This window comes from Labeo rohita, chromosome 25 (genome assembly GCF_022985175.1).
Source record: "Labeo rohita strain BAU-BD-2019 chromosome 25, IGBB_LRoh.1.0, whole genome shotgun sequence".
Classification (NCBI taxonomy): domain Eukaryota; kingdom Metazoa; phylum Chordata; class Actinopteri; order Cypriniformes; family Cyprinidae; genus Labeo; species Labeo rohita.
The window spans coordinates 25,504,534-25,521,595 of record NC_066893.1 but is presented as its reverse complement, the minus strand read 5'-3'; positions in this window follow the sequence as shown (position 1 = coordinate 25,521,595).

The window sequence follows — 17,062 nt, the reverse complement described above, 5'->3', positions numbered from 1 at the left end:
CAGTCTTTCTCAATTCATTTTGTTTGGCTCATTTGGCAGGTAAGGGGGGCGTCTAAAGTGACAGTCGCTACTAGAACGTATGTGTGTGTGAGTGTGTTCACATCTGAAGCACTTGTTGGCGTGCAGCTCTCCACACGTTCTGATTCTGAAATGTACATGTTGTATTATTAAGTGGCAAACAGCCTTCTATAGACACGGCGGCAGCAGCGCTGAAAACTTTTCACTAAAGACAGGCTCGATATTTCAGTTGCCATTAATATTTTAGTATGCTTTCCCAGCAGCCTTCCAACACTGCAGAGTAATATTCTGTTATTCCTAACCATTTTTCTGTGATGATTTTTAGAGGGAAAAGACGCTATACAGTGTTGTGTGTGCTGTGAATAAAAATGTATGATGAATATTATAAATAACTCCTTTCATTGCCACATATATCGTTCCTCTCTCCCTAGTCGTGTGTTTCATTATATGTGGGTCCATATGAAAAACAGACAGATGAAGGCTGTGAAAAGAAACAAGACATGCAGTAAGTATATTTTCTAATATTTTAATGTCAAATAAGTGATCCAAAGTACTTTAAAAAATGTGTTTTTACCATGGTAAATGTCCAAAAGGCCAAAGTAGTGTAATACCATATTGAAACCATAGTATGTTAATGGGACATGAAAAAACATTATATAACCATGGTGCCACATCTAAAATACCATAGTACAGTTGAAGTCAAAAGTTTACATACACCTTGCGGAATTTGCCAAATGTTAATTATTTTACCAAAATAAGAGGGATCATACAAAATGCATGTTATTTTTTATTTAGTACTGACCTGAATAAGATATTTCACATAAAAGAAGTTTACATGTAGTGCACAATAGAAAGTAATAGTTACTGAATGATCCACAGCTGTTTTTTTTTTTGTTTTGTTTTTTTTTTAGTGATTGTTGTTCTTGAGTCCCTTGTTTGTCCTTAACAGTTAAACTGCCTGCTGTTATGCAGAAAAATCTCTTTAGGTCCCACAAATTCTTTGGTTTTTCAGCATTTTTGTGTATTTGATCCCTTTCCAACAATAACTGTATGATTTTGAGATCCATCTTTTCACACTGAGGACAACTGAGGGACTCATATGCAACTATTACAGAAGGTTCAAACACTCAGTGATGCTCCAGAGGGAAACACAATGCATTAAGAGCCGGGGGGTGAAAAATTTTGGAATTTGAAGATCAGGGTAAATTTAACTTATTTTATCTTCTGGGAAACATGCAAGTATCTTCTGTAGCTTCTGAAGGGCAGTACTAAATGAAAAAAATATGATATTTAGGCAAAATAAAAAAAAAATGTACCCATCTTCATTCTGTTCAAATGTTTTCACCCCCCCGGCTCTTAATGCATCGTTTTCCTTCTGAAGCATCAGTGAGCGTTTGAACCTTTTGTAATAGTTGCATTTTAGTCCCTCAGCTGTCCTCAGTGTGAAAAGATGGATCTCTAAATCATACAGTCATTGTTGGAAGTGGTTCAAATACACAAAAATGCTGAAAAAACAAAGAATTTGTTGGACCTGAAGGGTTTTTCTGAAGAAGAGCAGTTTAACTGTTCAGGACAAACAAGGGACTCATGAACAACTATCACTAAACAAAAAAGCACAGCTGTGGATCATTCAGGTAACAACACAGTATTAAGAATAAAGCGTATGTAAACTTTTGAACAGGGTCATTTTTATAAATTCAGCTATTATTTTCTCCTGTCGACTATATGTAAGCATGTGAAATACCTTATTCAGGTCAGCACTAAATAAAAAAATACCATGCATTTTGTATGATCCCTCTTATTTTGGTAAAATAATTAACATTCGGTTGATTCTACGAGGTGTATGTAAACTTTTGACTTACTAAATTCATACCATAGTATTTTTATGTTTCCCTAAGGTGCCCTATAAAATATTATGATACTTTTAAGTAAACTTGTTTTCTATTACATATATATTTAAGTCATATTCATTTAAATTAATTACGTAAAGAATATGTTAAATACGTTGAACGCACTGTGGTGTAATGGAGTTGCTGCGTCAGTTGCTCTCTAAAATTTCTGTCGTTTTTAAGTAGAGTTTACCTCAAAAAATCTCGTCTGGTCAAAGAGACAGCCTCGGCTGGATTTAAGCTGCACACTTTTCTGGAGTGACAGACAGACATGTGGGATTTCCAGCACTCAAGCTCAGCTTCGATTCGTCCGCTATCGCTCTGGGAGCAGAACTGCAGAAACCCTTTTGGACTTCTGATTTTTCTCGGCCTGTCCGTGCTAGAGGGTCGTTTCGCAGTGCCAGAAATCAGTTTGAGGAAGGCAGAGACCTCAGCAGCGGCTCTTTTATCTCAGTCCTGCAGTGCCACTCATGTTCTTTGTAGCCTGAGTGTTCAGTCTCCCAGTAGATTAGCAGAACGCTAATAGAGCCGCCTGCCTTTGTGTTGCTGAAGTGGCGGCGGTGTTTTAATCACTCGCCGCTTAATACGCACTGTAAATCTGAACAGTTTCTCGGCTAGAGCAGCGAAAATGAGGCAGAACTGGAGTAGGAAATGTTTTATATTTTTAGGTGAAAGTAAGACCCTTCTAAAAGGCATAAATTAAAGTTAAACATTAGTTGCGGGTACATGTAAATCAACCAGTGCTGATTAACATACTCATTTTACGTCATCTGTTTTGATGCTTCTGTTCGTCGGCACCGTATATATTAGTTGTATTAAATCTGAATTTATGGGTTTAATTTGCTGTCATCTGAATCAAGATCCTTTGTTTGGTGGCAGATAAATAGTGTCTTGACTGCATATAGAAATTAGACTCCCTTCATTGATCCACTGTAGTTAGCTACTCTTTTGTTAACAACTTGTGTCGTTTAAAGTTATTGTATCAGTTTTAAGAAAGCTATATTCAAATATTTTATTTAAATCATTTAGCTAGTCTGCAAAAATGTTCAGTTTTCTTGCTTCAATGCTAAATGTTTATCTCTGTGCAATCGATAAATAATAATTGGTCGTGGGGCTCCGCTAATGTGCTTATACTCAAGCCAACAATTGCATTTATAAGCCCTTTGATGTTTAAGCAAACAAATCACTCATCTTTGTTTGCATTTATGACACTCTAAATCTGATTTGTGTGTGATACCCTGTAGCCTGAAGTGATTAATCTTTATTGTTGAAGCTTGTAAATTTGATAATATGGCCAGTGAGGCAAGACTGTTTTGTCTGTGTGTAATTGTGGCCTCTCTCGCTCTCTTTTTCTTCCTTGATGTCTCATTGCATCATCTGTTCTTATTAGCACGTTATGAGATTTGTTTACTGTATGTGTTCTGTGTCATCTCTAGTCCTCTGTGATGTCAGACTAATTGGTTACATTAATTAGTGCTGGTGAGGTCACATGCTGCGTCGTAATGATCGTATTTATGAGATGGATGGCTTTACATGTCGTTACAAAAAAACAGACTTTGGGAGTGTCAATTATAGAGTGACAGTGGGAGTTAATTATTATTGGTTGCATGTTGACTGAACATTTAGTACATTTAGTGCATTTTATGTACTGTTGATGAAGCCTGTTAGAAAATAGTAGCCGGTTTATGAGGTCTGGCACTCGCTAGATGGATAATATTCAGCTTCCACACCTAATTTGCATTCTTTCTTCTTTATTTTTTTGATTAATGTTAAAAGGGCTTCATGTATTTGTCAGTAATTTTGTCAGAAAGAGAGAAAGAAATATGAAATTGCCCAAAGAAAATTACTTGATTTACAACTTCCGAGTTCATAATGTGATCTTCCAGATGAGGACTTGAATGCAGCAATAATCTAGTGAAAATGGAGAATCAATCTTACCTGAAATCATATGGTCATTATGTTGCAAATGATTGCATTTTAAACAAATTGAGGTGCAATTTCAGTTCAGTAGAAAAAGGAAATTTTCTTCTTCTGAGGGCTGGTTTAGTTGGACAGTCAACTGGTCTAACATTCTGACCAGTTAACAAATGACTAAAACACCTTAAAATCTTTTAAACCTGACCAGTTTGACCAGTGGAAGCCATCCTGGTCTTAGCTGGTCTCACAGCCTTGCCAAGCTGGTTTAGCTGGACAGACAATTGGTCTACCATCCTGACCAGTTTACAAATGGCAAAAAACCCTCAAAATCTTTCAGACCAGACCAATTTGATCAACGAAAACCATCCTGGTCTTAGATGGTCTCACAGCCTGGCCAAGCGGGTTTTGCTGGATGGCGAACTGGTCTACCATCCTGACCAGTTTACAAATGACTAAACCCCTCTAAATTTTTTAAACCAGACCAGTTTGACCAATGGAAACCATCCAGGTCTTAGCTGGTCTACCATTCTGACCAGTTAACTAATGGCTAAAACCCCTTAAAATCTAATAAATCAAACCAGTTTGATCAATGGAAACCATCCTGGTCTTAGCTGGTCTCACTGCCTGGCAGAGCTTGGTTAGCTGAACAATAAACTGGTATACCCTCCTGACCAGTTGACAAATGAGTAACACCTCTAAATCTTTTAAACCAGAATAGTTTGACCAATGTAAGCCATCTTAATCTTAGCTGGTCTCGCTGCCTGGCAAAGCTGGTTTAGCTGGACAGTAAACTGGTTTACCCTCCTGACCATTTGACAAATGACTAAACCCCTCTAAACGTTTGAAACAAGACCAGTTTGACCAATGGAAACCATCCTGGTCTTAGTTGGTCTCACAGCCTTGCCAAGCTGGTTTAGCTGGACAGACAATTGGTCTACCATTCTGACCAGTTAACAAATGACTAAATCTTCTTAAAATGTTTCAAACCAGACTAGTTTGACCAATGGAAACTGGGACAAGGTGGTCTACCATCCTGACTAGTTGGCACATCACAAAAACCCTTCAAAATCTTTTTAATCCAGACCTGTTTAACCAGTGGAAACTGTCCTGGTCTTAGCTGGTCTCACAACCTGGCCAAGCTCATTTAGCTGGATAGCCAATTGGTCTAACATCCTGACTAGTTAACAAATTGCTGAAACAGCTTAAAATATTTCAACCCAGACCAGTTTGACCAATGGAAACCACTCTGGTCTTAGCTGATCTCACAACCTGTCCATGCCAGTTTAGTTGGACAGACAACTAGTCTAATATCCTGACCAGTTAACAAATGACTAAAAAACCTTAACATTTTTCAAACCAGAGAAGATTGACCAATGAAAACCATTCTGGTCTTAGCTGGTCTCACAACTAGGCCAAGCTAGTTTAGCTGGACAACCAGGTCTAACATCCTGACCAGTTGACAAATCAATAAACCCCTCTAAAATCTTTCAAACCAAACCAGTTTGACCAATGGAAACATCCAGGTCTTAGCTGGTCTCGTAGCCTGGACAAGCTGGTTTAGCTGGAGGGCCAACTTGTCTACCATTCTGGCCAGTTAATAAATACCTAAAATGTAATAAATACCTAAATACCTCAAATGTTTTAAAATCAGACCGGTTTGACCAATGGAAACCATCCAGGTCTTAGCTGGTCTTATAGCCTGGCCAAGCTGGTTTAAGTTTGACCAGTGGAAACCATCCTGATCTTAGCTGGTCTTATAGCTTGGCCAAGCTGGTTTAAGTTTGACCAATGGAAACCATCCTGATCTTGGTTGGTCTCACAGCTTGGCCAGGCTGGTTTAGATGGACAGTAAGCTGGTCTACCATCCTGACCAGCTGGAAATTCACACAAAAACAAATGGCTAACTGATCATCTTAAGGTGGTTTGAAACACCTTAAGATGTTTTAAACCAGACCAATAGAAATAGATCAATAGAAACCATCCTGGTCTCATCCTGGTGTCAGAGCCTGGTCAAGCTGGTTTAGCTAAATGGCGAACTGGGCTACCATCTTTAGCCGCTAACAAATGGCTAAAACACCTTAAAATATTTTAAACCAGGCCATTTTGACCAATAAAAACCATCCTGGTCTTAGCTGGTCTCACAGCCAGGTCTACCACCCTGACCAACTGACTGACAAAAACCCCTCAGGTTTTTTCAAACCAGACCTGTTTGACCAATAGAAACCATTTTGGTGTCCAAAAGAGACCAGCAAACCACCTGAGGCTAGTTCACAAGTCCTCAACCTTGGAGTCACCAGAGGTGCAGATTTTTCCAGTTACGTTAAGTAAATCTTGGGAACAAACAAGGCTGGTAAAACTAGTTGCAATAAAAATGTTGTGATTTTGGTCAATGCATTGATATTTACATGCGTTCATTTATTTATATTCCAGCATACAGCACACTAACAGAGCCACATCAGCCTTACACAGTCACTGCAGACTCCTTGACTTCCTGTTTGAGCTGCATGTTTACATTAGCTCGTTAGCGTGAGAAAGGACAGGTCCGCTGTTTCAGAATGCAGCAGACATGGTCCAGAGGACACATTGTTCACCCCTCGGTCAGAGATTCACAAGAGAAACTGCTATGTCATGCATTAAAAAAACCTGGGGTTCTCCACACTCTGTTTAGTATTACAAGAGCTCTGTTATAAAACCTAGTGAGCCGTGTTGCTGCCCACTGCCTACACTGACAGTAAGGCAGCATGCTAATGAAACCATCTGAAATGCTCTACACTGGAAAAATGGGAAAACGCAGACGTGCAATGCAAAACTTGTGTAATGCACTAGATTTTGTAAATTGTGGGTGAATGTAAAATGTAGCATTACATCACTTGCTCACCAATGGATGTGAATGGGTGCCGTCAGAATGAGAGTCCAAACAGCTGATTAAAAACATCACAATAATCTACAAGTAATCCACACCACTCCAGTCCAAACTACATGTTTGTGAGAAAGAATGTATTCTGACGGCACCCATTCACTGCAGAGCATCCATTGGTGAGACTCGTTGAATGCAGAGTAAATGTTTGTACGTGAATCACAGTTGTTTGTCCTGGCCGTATAAAATAAGTGGCATATTTATTTTTCTCCCAGGGACCCTAAACAACACACTGCGCACTGCGGGATCATTCGATGATTATCACGTGTCGACGGTCACTTGAACGTTTGGGACGAGGACTCGTTGTTCACGGGCCCACGTGCAGCTCGAAACCCGCCACCTCCCGCTGTGAGGTTCTGAAGACGCGACGTCCTGTTTGTTTTCCCACATCAAGAGAGCTCTTCGGTCGGAAGTCGCTCGGAGAACCAGAGGAACTTCCGTGTAAACATTGGACGTGTGAACACTGAATGCAGAGAAAAAGGTCTCCCACTTTCTCACGCTGAAACGCATCTGTATTCGTCAGGGCTTCTCAACGCAGAATGAGCACCTCCATAATTCTGCTCTTGAAATGACGGGCATTAGCATTTAGCACTGACAGGCTGACTGATCTCTTTCCCGTTCCGGTACTGATGACTGATGTTAGCGTTGCCGCTGCCGTCTCAGAATGAATGAGCCGAGATGTTGTTTTTAGCCCACTCCAGTGTTTGAAAATGCGGTTTATTTTTGTGAATAGTAACAATAATTGAAAGCTTTTTTAATCTTGTTATTCAGCCCTCAAGATTTAGATTAGCATACGTACAACTACCTTTATTAAATCACATCATTAGAGGGAGTTCACTACAGGGTTATTATAGTAAACTAAAACTTTTGTTACTTGAAACAAAATAAAAGTTTTTTATTTCAGATTTCTCATTTCAGCATATACTAAAATAACTAAAACTAATACTGCAATAAAAAGTGTGGTAACATTTTAAAATAAGGTTCATTAGTTAACATACTACATTAGTTAAAATAAACTAAAGACTAATTAACTAACGTTAACATTAACAAAGATTAATAAATAGTGTAATAAATGTATTGTTCATTGTTCATTCATACTAGTTACATGTTAACAAATGGCACCTTATTGTAAAGTGTTACCAAAAATTATTAAAAACTACATAGATATATAAAAAAAACGAATAACAATTACGAACACATACACTCACAAAACTTTAATTAAAATTAAAACTGAAAAATTAAAAAGAAAATGTAAAAAAAAATTAAAAGGCTATTAAAAATGACAACTATCTAAAATATCTTATTTGATTTAAATGATCAATAAAATTAATAAAATTATTATTATATGCAGCAACCAAGTTTTTTTGCTCAGAATTTATGTAAAAATTCAAAATATCTAATTTAATTTAGAATATTAATAAACTTTCACTTTTTAAGCATAAATATAATATAATATTAATATAAATATATAAACATTATATTATTAATATTTTATATATTTCATGCTTGTTTTCATGTCATGTATATTTTACAGTCTGAAACATGTTTCAGTTTTAGCATTAATATAATATAATAAAGCATAAATATAATATATAATACTGATATAAATATATACGTTATATTTTTAATATTATTTTATATTTTCATACTTCTTTTCAATTTTCACTTTTGTAATATATTAAAAATAATTTACTAGTAATAATAACTTAAAATATTAATAAAAAATTTGTAAAATTAATATTTTACCATTTGAAAAGTTTAAAATTTGAAGTATAAATATAATATAATATTGATATAACTATATTATATAAATACATATTATTTTTATATAATTTCATATATTTCATACTTGTTTTCATGTAATATGTAATAATTTGTAATCATTTTTATAATAATTTTATTATTATATGCATCAACCAGGTTTCTTTTTTTGCTCACAATTTATGTAAAAGTTAAAAATATCTAAAATGTCTAATTTTATTTCAAATATGAATAAAAACTGTAATAAAATAATAATATAAAATATGTATTTATTTATTTATACTAGAAATATTGATATAAATAAATACATATTATATTATTAATATTATTTTGTATATTTCATAATTGTTTTCATGTATTGTATTATATATATATATATATATATATATATATATATATATATATATATATATATATATATATATATATATATATATATGTGTGTGTATGTATGTATTAGCCCGATACTGAGCTCCTGTGCTCGTACTCGTACTCCTTAAAATGCCCCGATACCAAACGCCGATACCACATCATGTGACAAGTGCGTATGCAGGCAAAGAAACACCGACAACAAAACGACAGACAGCAGAATGGGTTCATTAGAGTATAAGGATGTCTACGAAGTATGTGTATGTACGTAATATAATGTTAAACATTCAGTATTAAGCTTGTATAACTGGTGCGCGTCAGCTAATAGGCAAAGCACGCAGATTGGATTGAGCGCGCGGCGGCCAAGATGTGCGGGGTGTCGAGTTAATATCCCGCGTTGACATCACTGGAAAGTTTGTAGTTCGGTGAGATATGTCAGAAACAATTTAAGTAAATCAATGCACAAGTTATTTAAAGGTATAGAGAGAAAGGGAGCGAGAGAGAAAGCGCGAGACAGAGAAAGAGAGAGAGCGCGCGCTGCTGCGTGATCTGCATTGATGTTCGCATATTTAGCACACGCATCTTTTGCATTAAAACAAATTTGTAGATATATAAAATATATATATATATATATAGGGGCATTCGCTATAAACATCGTTCTTTTTTTCAACCTTAAACATACACGAATATCCGGCGAAAGTGAAACTATAGCAGCCTGTGTGAAATGCGATGCGATGTTTTGCTTGCTTTACGACTGATTCTCCATTATTTGAGTCGCTTTGGATTGTAGCCCAAATAGCAGCATATTTCAGATAAAAAAACGTGACTTATAATTCTGAAAATATCAGAGTTAGGAGATTCATAATGAGTAGTTTACGCGTGATTACAGTACTGAGCCGCTGCAATTGAGCAGTTTAATGCTATTAATTTGAAGATGATGTACCATAGAGCAAGAGAAAAAAAAAAAAAAAACAGTCAAATTAACTAAACACATTTTAATGGGCATAATTAAGTGTAAAAATAAAAATAATTAAGGGATATATAGTCAACCCAAAAATTATTCAGACAGCAGATATACACCATCTTTTGACAATTTTTGATATATATATATATATATATATATATATTTTTTTTTTTACTAGTGGGTGCAGGACACAGTTTATGATAATGTGATCTAAATACATTTTGGTTTGATTGTATCTATTTGATAAATAAAGTTCACCAACTAACATTATACATATTCTTTTAGTTTCTGTACCCTATATTTTACAAATCTACCTGTAAATTTTAAAATATCGGTATCGGTACTCGGAATCGGCAAGTACCAAAAATAAAAGTATCGGTATTGGGCGAGTACTGAACAAAGTGGTATCGGTGCATCCCTAATATATATGCATAAAAGAAAACTGGTATATATATATATATATATATACCAGTTTTCTTTTTTATTTTATGTAAAAATTCTAAAACATCTCATTTTATTTTAAATATTAATAAAAAATAATATTTTAAAGTTTGACTTTTCACGCATAAGTGTTTCCCTTTTTAAACATAAATAAAATATATATTTATATTAATATAAATATAACATTATAGATATAAATATTATGTTATTAATATTATTATATGTAATAAATATGTAACGATCTAAAAAAAATAATAAACAATATAGACATAAAAAAAATAAAATGACAAAACTGTATTTATTTAAATAACTAAAACTTTAAAATAAAATCAGAAAATACAAAAAAAAAAAAAACTAATTCAAAATATTCACAAAACCTATAATAGTATTAAATTATACTATAACAACAACAACAACAAAAAGTATCTCAATTGAGTGTTTTCAACTTTTACATTTTACTTGGTGTCTTAAAAATCATATCATGCATTACATTTATTGCTGAAAAAATCAGATGCAATGCAACAGCCAAAATCATTCATTTTGCATGCAACAATAGTATTTCTCCATTGATGGGCATATAGCTTTCTAATGAAAAAAAAAATATTGCAAGCAACATTTGAATTGTAAATATTCCAGTATATTATAATAGATGTTTTGCCAAATCTATCACATTTTTATTTGGCATATAGTCCATGAAACGTTATAGTCTGGCTTCTTCTGAGCCTGCTTGGATGCCCATCAAAGGCGTCTAGTTAATAGTCAACAAACCACTTCCCGCCTGATGGAGGAAATCATGCATTAACATACAATGAGGGCGAATCATCTTCCCAGTTGGGAGCATTTCGGTTCTCCAAATGCACAGAAGAGCAAAGGTGATATTAGATTTCTTTCTATTTCCCAGAGATTTGGCTGATGCATCAGCCACTTGATCTGTCAGCCATTACGAAGCGCGAGGTTAACGGAGGTCAACATCCTTCTCCCAAACCCGGAAATTAAAGTATGTGATTAGGAAGCAGAAAGAAGGATAAAAGAACAAGGATGGACTCTACTGTCAAATAATGGCTATTTCACATACTACTTTTCTTACACAGCAGTAGGCAGAATTCAGCGCATCGTATGCTGTTGCTATTTCATTCTGGACATCAGGTAGAAATACTTCTGTTCACCTTGAAACAGCCTTGTTCAAAAAAGGGGGTCGGGATAAAAAAGGAAAAGGAGGATTGCGATTCCTCCTGGACATCAAAGGTGGGCAGACACTTCAGTCTGTCTTGCTCCCGCACCGGTACCAGCATATACTAACACGGCCTGAATATCTGATGACTGCTGCTGCCTGACAGACGCGGCGGCATCAGGCTTTTAGTATTCAGTACAGATGGATCCTGTCTGTCCAAACCTTGGGCTGAAAGCTTGCCTTGTAAATAGCGGTTAAATTAGAGCATCTGCGCAGGTGAAAGCAAAGAGATGCGGGGTCTGCTGCTTTGTACTGAAGATGAGCTTCATGAAAAACGTGAAGAGAACGTTCTGTCTTCCAGCTGGACTGTGAATGCTGGGTAAAAAGTGTTAGTACTGGTGTGTCCTCTTGTACCCAGACTGTCTGCCAGGGTGAATTTAACTCCCACCCCATTAATTGTCATCTTATTTGCTGTAAAGTACAGCTGCAAAGTATAAATTATATGAATATTTGATGTAGTAAACTACATTTACTTAAAATTATGTCCAGATGTTTTTATTTTATATTATTTTATTTTAGTTTAGCTTATTTTAATACCATGTAATGCAGTAATGATAATTATTTTCTTTAGCAATGCATTGTAATACAGTAATAAAATTAATTTAATTTTGTTTTACATTTATATTTAATGTAATAAAATCCAAAGCATAAGTAAATTCATTTTTATGTGACATTTAGGGACAGGTTAATCTGTCTGTAATCGGATTTGATCTGGCCAAACTGATTTATTTTATTTTATTTTATTATTTTATTTTATTATTATTTTATTTTATTTATCAATGCAATGTAATGCAGTAATGATAATTATTTTCTTTAGTAATCCAATTCTTTGCAATGCATAGTGAAAATGTTATTTTATGTTATCAATGCAATGCATTGTAATACAGTAATGAGAATTTATTTTCTTTTATTTTACATTTATATTTAATGTAATGCAATTAAACCAACCAAATTCATTTTTTATGTGACATTTAAGGACAGGTTAATCTGTAATCGGATTTAATCTGGCCAAATTTATTCCTTATTTTATTTTATTTTATTGTATTTTATTGTATTTTATTATTTTTTTATTTTTCAAATTATGATTAAAGTAGTGCAATGAGTTGCAACTTCATTTTTAAAGTGATGAAGTGACATTTAGGGACTGGTTAATCTAAAATTTAAAAAGAGACACCTATTTTATTTTGCTTTATTTTATTTTATTTTATTTTTTAATCAATGCAATGTAATGCAGTAATGATAATTATTTTCTTTAGAAATCCAATTCTTTGCAATGCAGTAATGAGAATTGTATTTTATGTAATCAATGTAATGCATTGTAATACAGTAATGAGAATTTATTTTATTTTATTTTACATTTATATTTAATGTAATGCTAACCAACCAAACAAATTCATTTTTTTATGTGACATCTAATTTAATTTAATTTAATTTAATTTAATTTAATTTAATTTAATTTAATTTAATTTAATTTAATTTAATTTAATTTAATTTAATTTAATAATTTATCAGTGCAATGCAGTGTTATTTTATTTTATTAATGCAATGCAAATGATAATTGTTTTATTTATCAATTGTTAATTGATATCATTTGTTTTTTTTTTTGTTTTTTTTTGCAATGCTATGTAATGCAGTAATGAGATTTTTTTAAAATGTATATTTAATGTCCAATGCAAACTAAATTATTATTATTTATTTTATTTTATTTTATTTTATTATTTTTCAATTTATATTCAAAGTTGTGCAATGCATTGTAATTTTAATTTAATTTTTATAATGACATATAGGGACCGGTTAATCCACAATTAAAAATATATTTATTTTATTTTATTTTATTTTATACAATTCATTGTTATTTTATTTTATTTATGTAATCTAATGCAGTAATGATAATTATTTTATCAGTGCAATGCTATGTAATGCAATAATGAGATTTTTTTGCAATGTAATGCAATGCAAACAAATTCTTCTATTTTATTTTATTTTTCAATTTATATTCAAAGTAGTGCAATGCATTGCAATTTCAATTTGTTTTTTTATTTTAAATTCATTTTTAAAATATAGGGACTGGCTAATCTAAAATATAATATATATATAATAATGTAAAATAATGATTTTTTTTATTTATATTTAATGTAATACAATGCAAACAACTACATTATTCTATTCTATTTTATTTTATTTTTCAATTTATATTCAAAGTAGTGTTCAATTTCATTTTTAAAATGACATATAGGGACCGGTTAATCTAAAATTTAAAATATATTTTATTTTATTTATGCAATTCAGTGTTATTTTATTTTATTAATGCACTGTAATGCAGTAATGATAATTATTTTATTTATCAGTGCACTTCTATGTAATCCAATAATTTAAATTTTTTTTAAAAATATTAAATTTGAGTGTAATCCATGAGAATTTGGGTTGAAAATATACCTTAATTAAAATATGACCAGGACATTTATTATAGTGAGAACCCATTAAGCACCCATAAAGTTTTTTTCCCGCTCTTTCTGGCTTCATCTATAAAAGATGTTACATGTAAGCCAGAATAAGCAGACATATATAAAATTGGTCAATCCAGCAACCAGTTCCTCCTCAGAAACACTAGCAGCCCAGGAACTCGTAAACATGCCTTTAGTTTCCTGACAGACTGATAAAAACATGTGCATCCTCATTCCCAGAAACTGCATAAAACCAGACAGATTTTGCAAGCCTTTTTTGTGTGCACCAGTACCCATCAGTCCGTCAGTCTTTAGGTGATTCATGAGCATATCTGAGAGTGACTCTGGCATTATAGAGCCACACACACACTTATTAGTGCCATTTAAAGGTCACCTCGAATGCCCTGTCCTGCCTTTATCTTAATTTCAAATCTGCTGTGATTTATTTCATCCTTTGCGTTTTCTCTTGTCCTTTTCCTTTCTCTCGCTTGTATCTGTACTCTCAGAGTGATCGTAATTGAATAACCTTTACATCAATAGAGTAACCCTCTTTGCTCCTTCTCAAAGGTTCATTGAGCTAAACAACCTATTGTGTGTCTTTCAGTGGCAACTTTATGAACTGTTCTTTGATGACTGTTTCAAGGTAGTGGGTACAGTAAGTAAACTTATTTTTCAGTTTTGTGACAATAACAGCTGCTTTTGAGATCAGACTAAACTCTAAAGTTTAATACTTGAAGAAATAAGAGTTTTGAGTTTATTTCATCTGAGCAGATTTGGAGAAATGCAGCATTACATCACTTGTGCACCAATGGATGTGAGTGGGTGCTGTCAGAATGAGAGTCCAAACAGCTGATAAAAACATTAAAATAATCCGTAAGTAACCCAAACCACTCCAGTCCAACAATTACCATCTTGTGAAGCAAAGAGTTGCATGTTTACAAAAAACAAATCCATATTTAAGACATTTTTAACTGTAAACTGTCACTTCTGAATGTGAGTCTATAATTCATAAAAACACTTCCTGTTGTCCTCTTGATCAAAACATATTTGTTTAGAAATGTTTTAGAGTGTTTTCGCTTGTAAATGGTGCTTGATCTGTGCCTATTTCTCTCCTGATTCAGGCTTTTTCACTAGAGAAAGCAATATTATGGATAATGTCGGAACAACGGTTTGAAGTTAAAAACTTATTACTAACAGTTTTGTTTCTTACAAACACACAGTTTTTGCTTCACAAAAAGTAAACTGATGGACTGTTTGGACTCTCATTCTGATGGCACCCATTCACTACCTTGGATGCATTGGTGAGAAAGTGATGTAATGTTACATTTCTTCAAATCTGTATCTTAAATCGAGTACATTTTAAGCAAATGTTCATGTTTGTGTGCACTATTCCTTTAATGTCAGGCATTTGCTCAAACCACTAACCATAAGAGTTGTTTTGAGCGACGCGCTACAGTGTATTTTCATCAGTCTGCCATATTGGTGGTACTGAATGTAAATAATGCTACTGAACCGAAAGAAACTCGCATATTTTGCTGATTTACTGCTGTTGAAAATGGTCAATTATTGTCATGTTTTGGGCTGTGCTAATCTGTCAGACTGGGAAAACACATTTGGTGTACTATAGCCAAAAGTCAAGGAGAATAGTGTAAAAAAGCCGTTTGTGGTTGGCCAAACTGAACCAGGATTTCCAGAGCAAGACTCTTAACAACATTTATGTTTGTTCTTATCATTTCCCATCAGGAAGGTGAAATATTAGGCTAATATCTTAATTAATACTGCTCGTACGTATCTTTACCACCTATTAACTTTAGTTTGTCAAAATATTGCACCCTATCATGCTTGCTAAGTCCTTCTTTAGATGATATAGCAGCTTCCACACGTTTTTTTTTAGTATTCAGTAGTACATTAGCTGTACAATCCATGCTGTTGTTTATATCCAAGTGTCGCCAATATGGCCGCGCATCCATGCACTGACCAAAAAGTGCAACCCCCTGTTGTCCTCTTACATCAAAACATATTTGTTTAGAACTGTTTTTGCTTGTAAACTTTATTTTTTCACTATTTTTTCATTTTTTCACATTTTTGTGTGAGCTATTCCTTTAAGTTTAGGCGTTTGTTCAAATCACTAACCATAAGTAGCCTATGCGCTATTTTAAGCCACACGCTATTGAGTTTAGTGGGCAATTAATGATCCACGTATGTTAAATAATGTCCTAAAGCTTTCGCTGTGCTTTTCAGAAAACGTCTTGATGTTTGCGTTTGTTTGGCCTTTATAGAGTGTTTTAATGACACGCCATCAATCGGCCATATTGGCGGCACTGAACGTAAACAATGCAACTGAACTGAACAAAACTTGCATATTTTGCTGATTATTGCAGCTGAAAATGGTCAATTTTTGTCATGTTTTGGGCTGTACTAATCAGTCAGACTGGGAAATAACATTAGGAGTAATATAGACCGCAAAAAGTCACAACAAATCAAGGAGAAGAGTGCAAAAAAACTAAGGAACAAAAGGCATTTGTGGTTGGCCAAACTGAACCAGGATTTCCAGGGCAAGACTCTTGACAACATTTGTGTTTGTTCTTATCATTTCCAGTCAAGTAGGTGAAATATTAGTGCAAACCCTCTATAACGCATCCCCTGTTGTCCTCTCACATCAAAATATATTTGTTTAGAACTGTTTTCACTTTGTTTTAAGCACGTTTTCATTTTTGTGTGAACTATTCCTTTAAGGTGAGGCCTTTGTTCAAATCGCTAACGGTAAGTATTGCCATTTTAAGCCACAAGCTATTGAGTTCAGTGGGCAATTAATGATCCACGTATGTAAAATAATGTCCTAAAGCTATTGCTGTGATTTCAGAAAACGTCTTACTTGATGTTTGCGTTTGTTTGGCCTTTACAGAGTGTTTTCATGACGCATCATCAAATGGCCATATTGGCGGCACTGAATGTAAACAATGCCATTGAACCGACGAAACTCGCATAGTTTGCTGATTATTGCTACTGAAAATGGTCAATTATTGTTAAGTTTTGGGCTGTACTAATCGGTCAGACCGGGAAAAACATTTGGAGTACTATAGACTGCCAACAGTTACAACAAATCAAGGA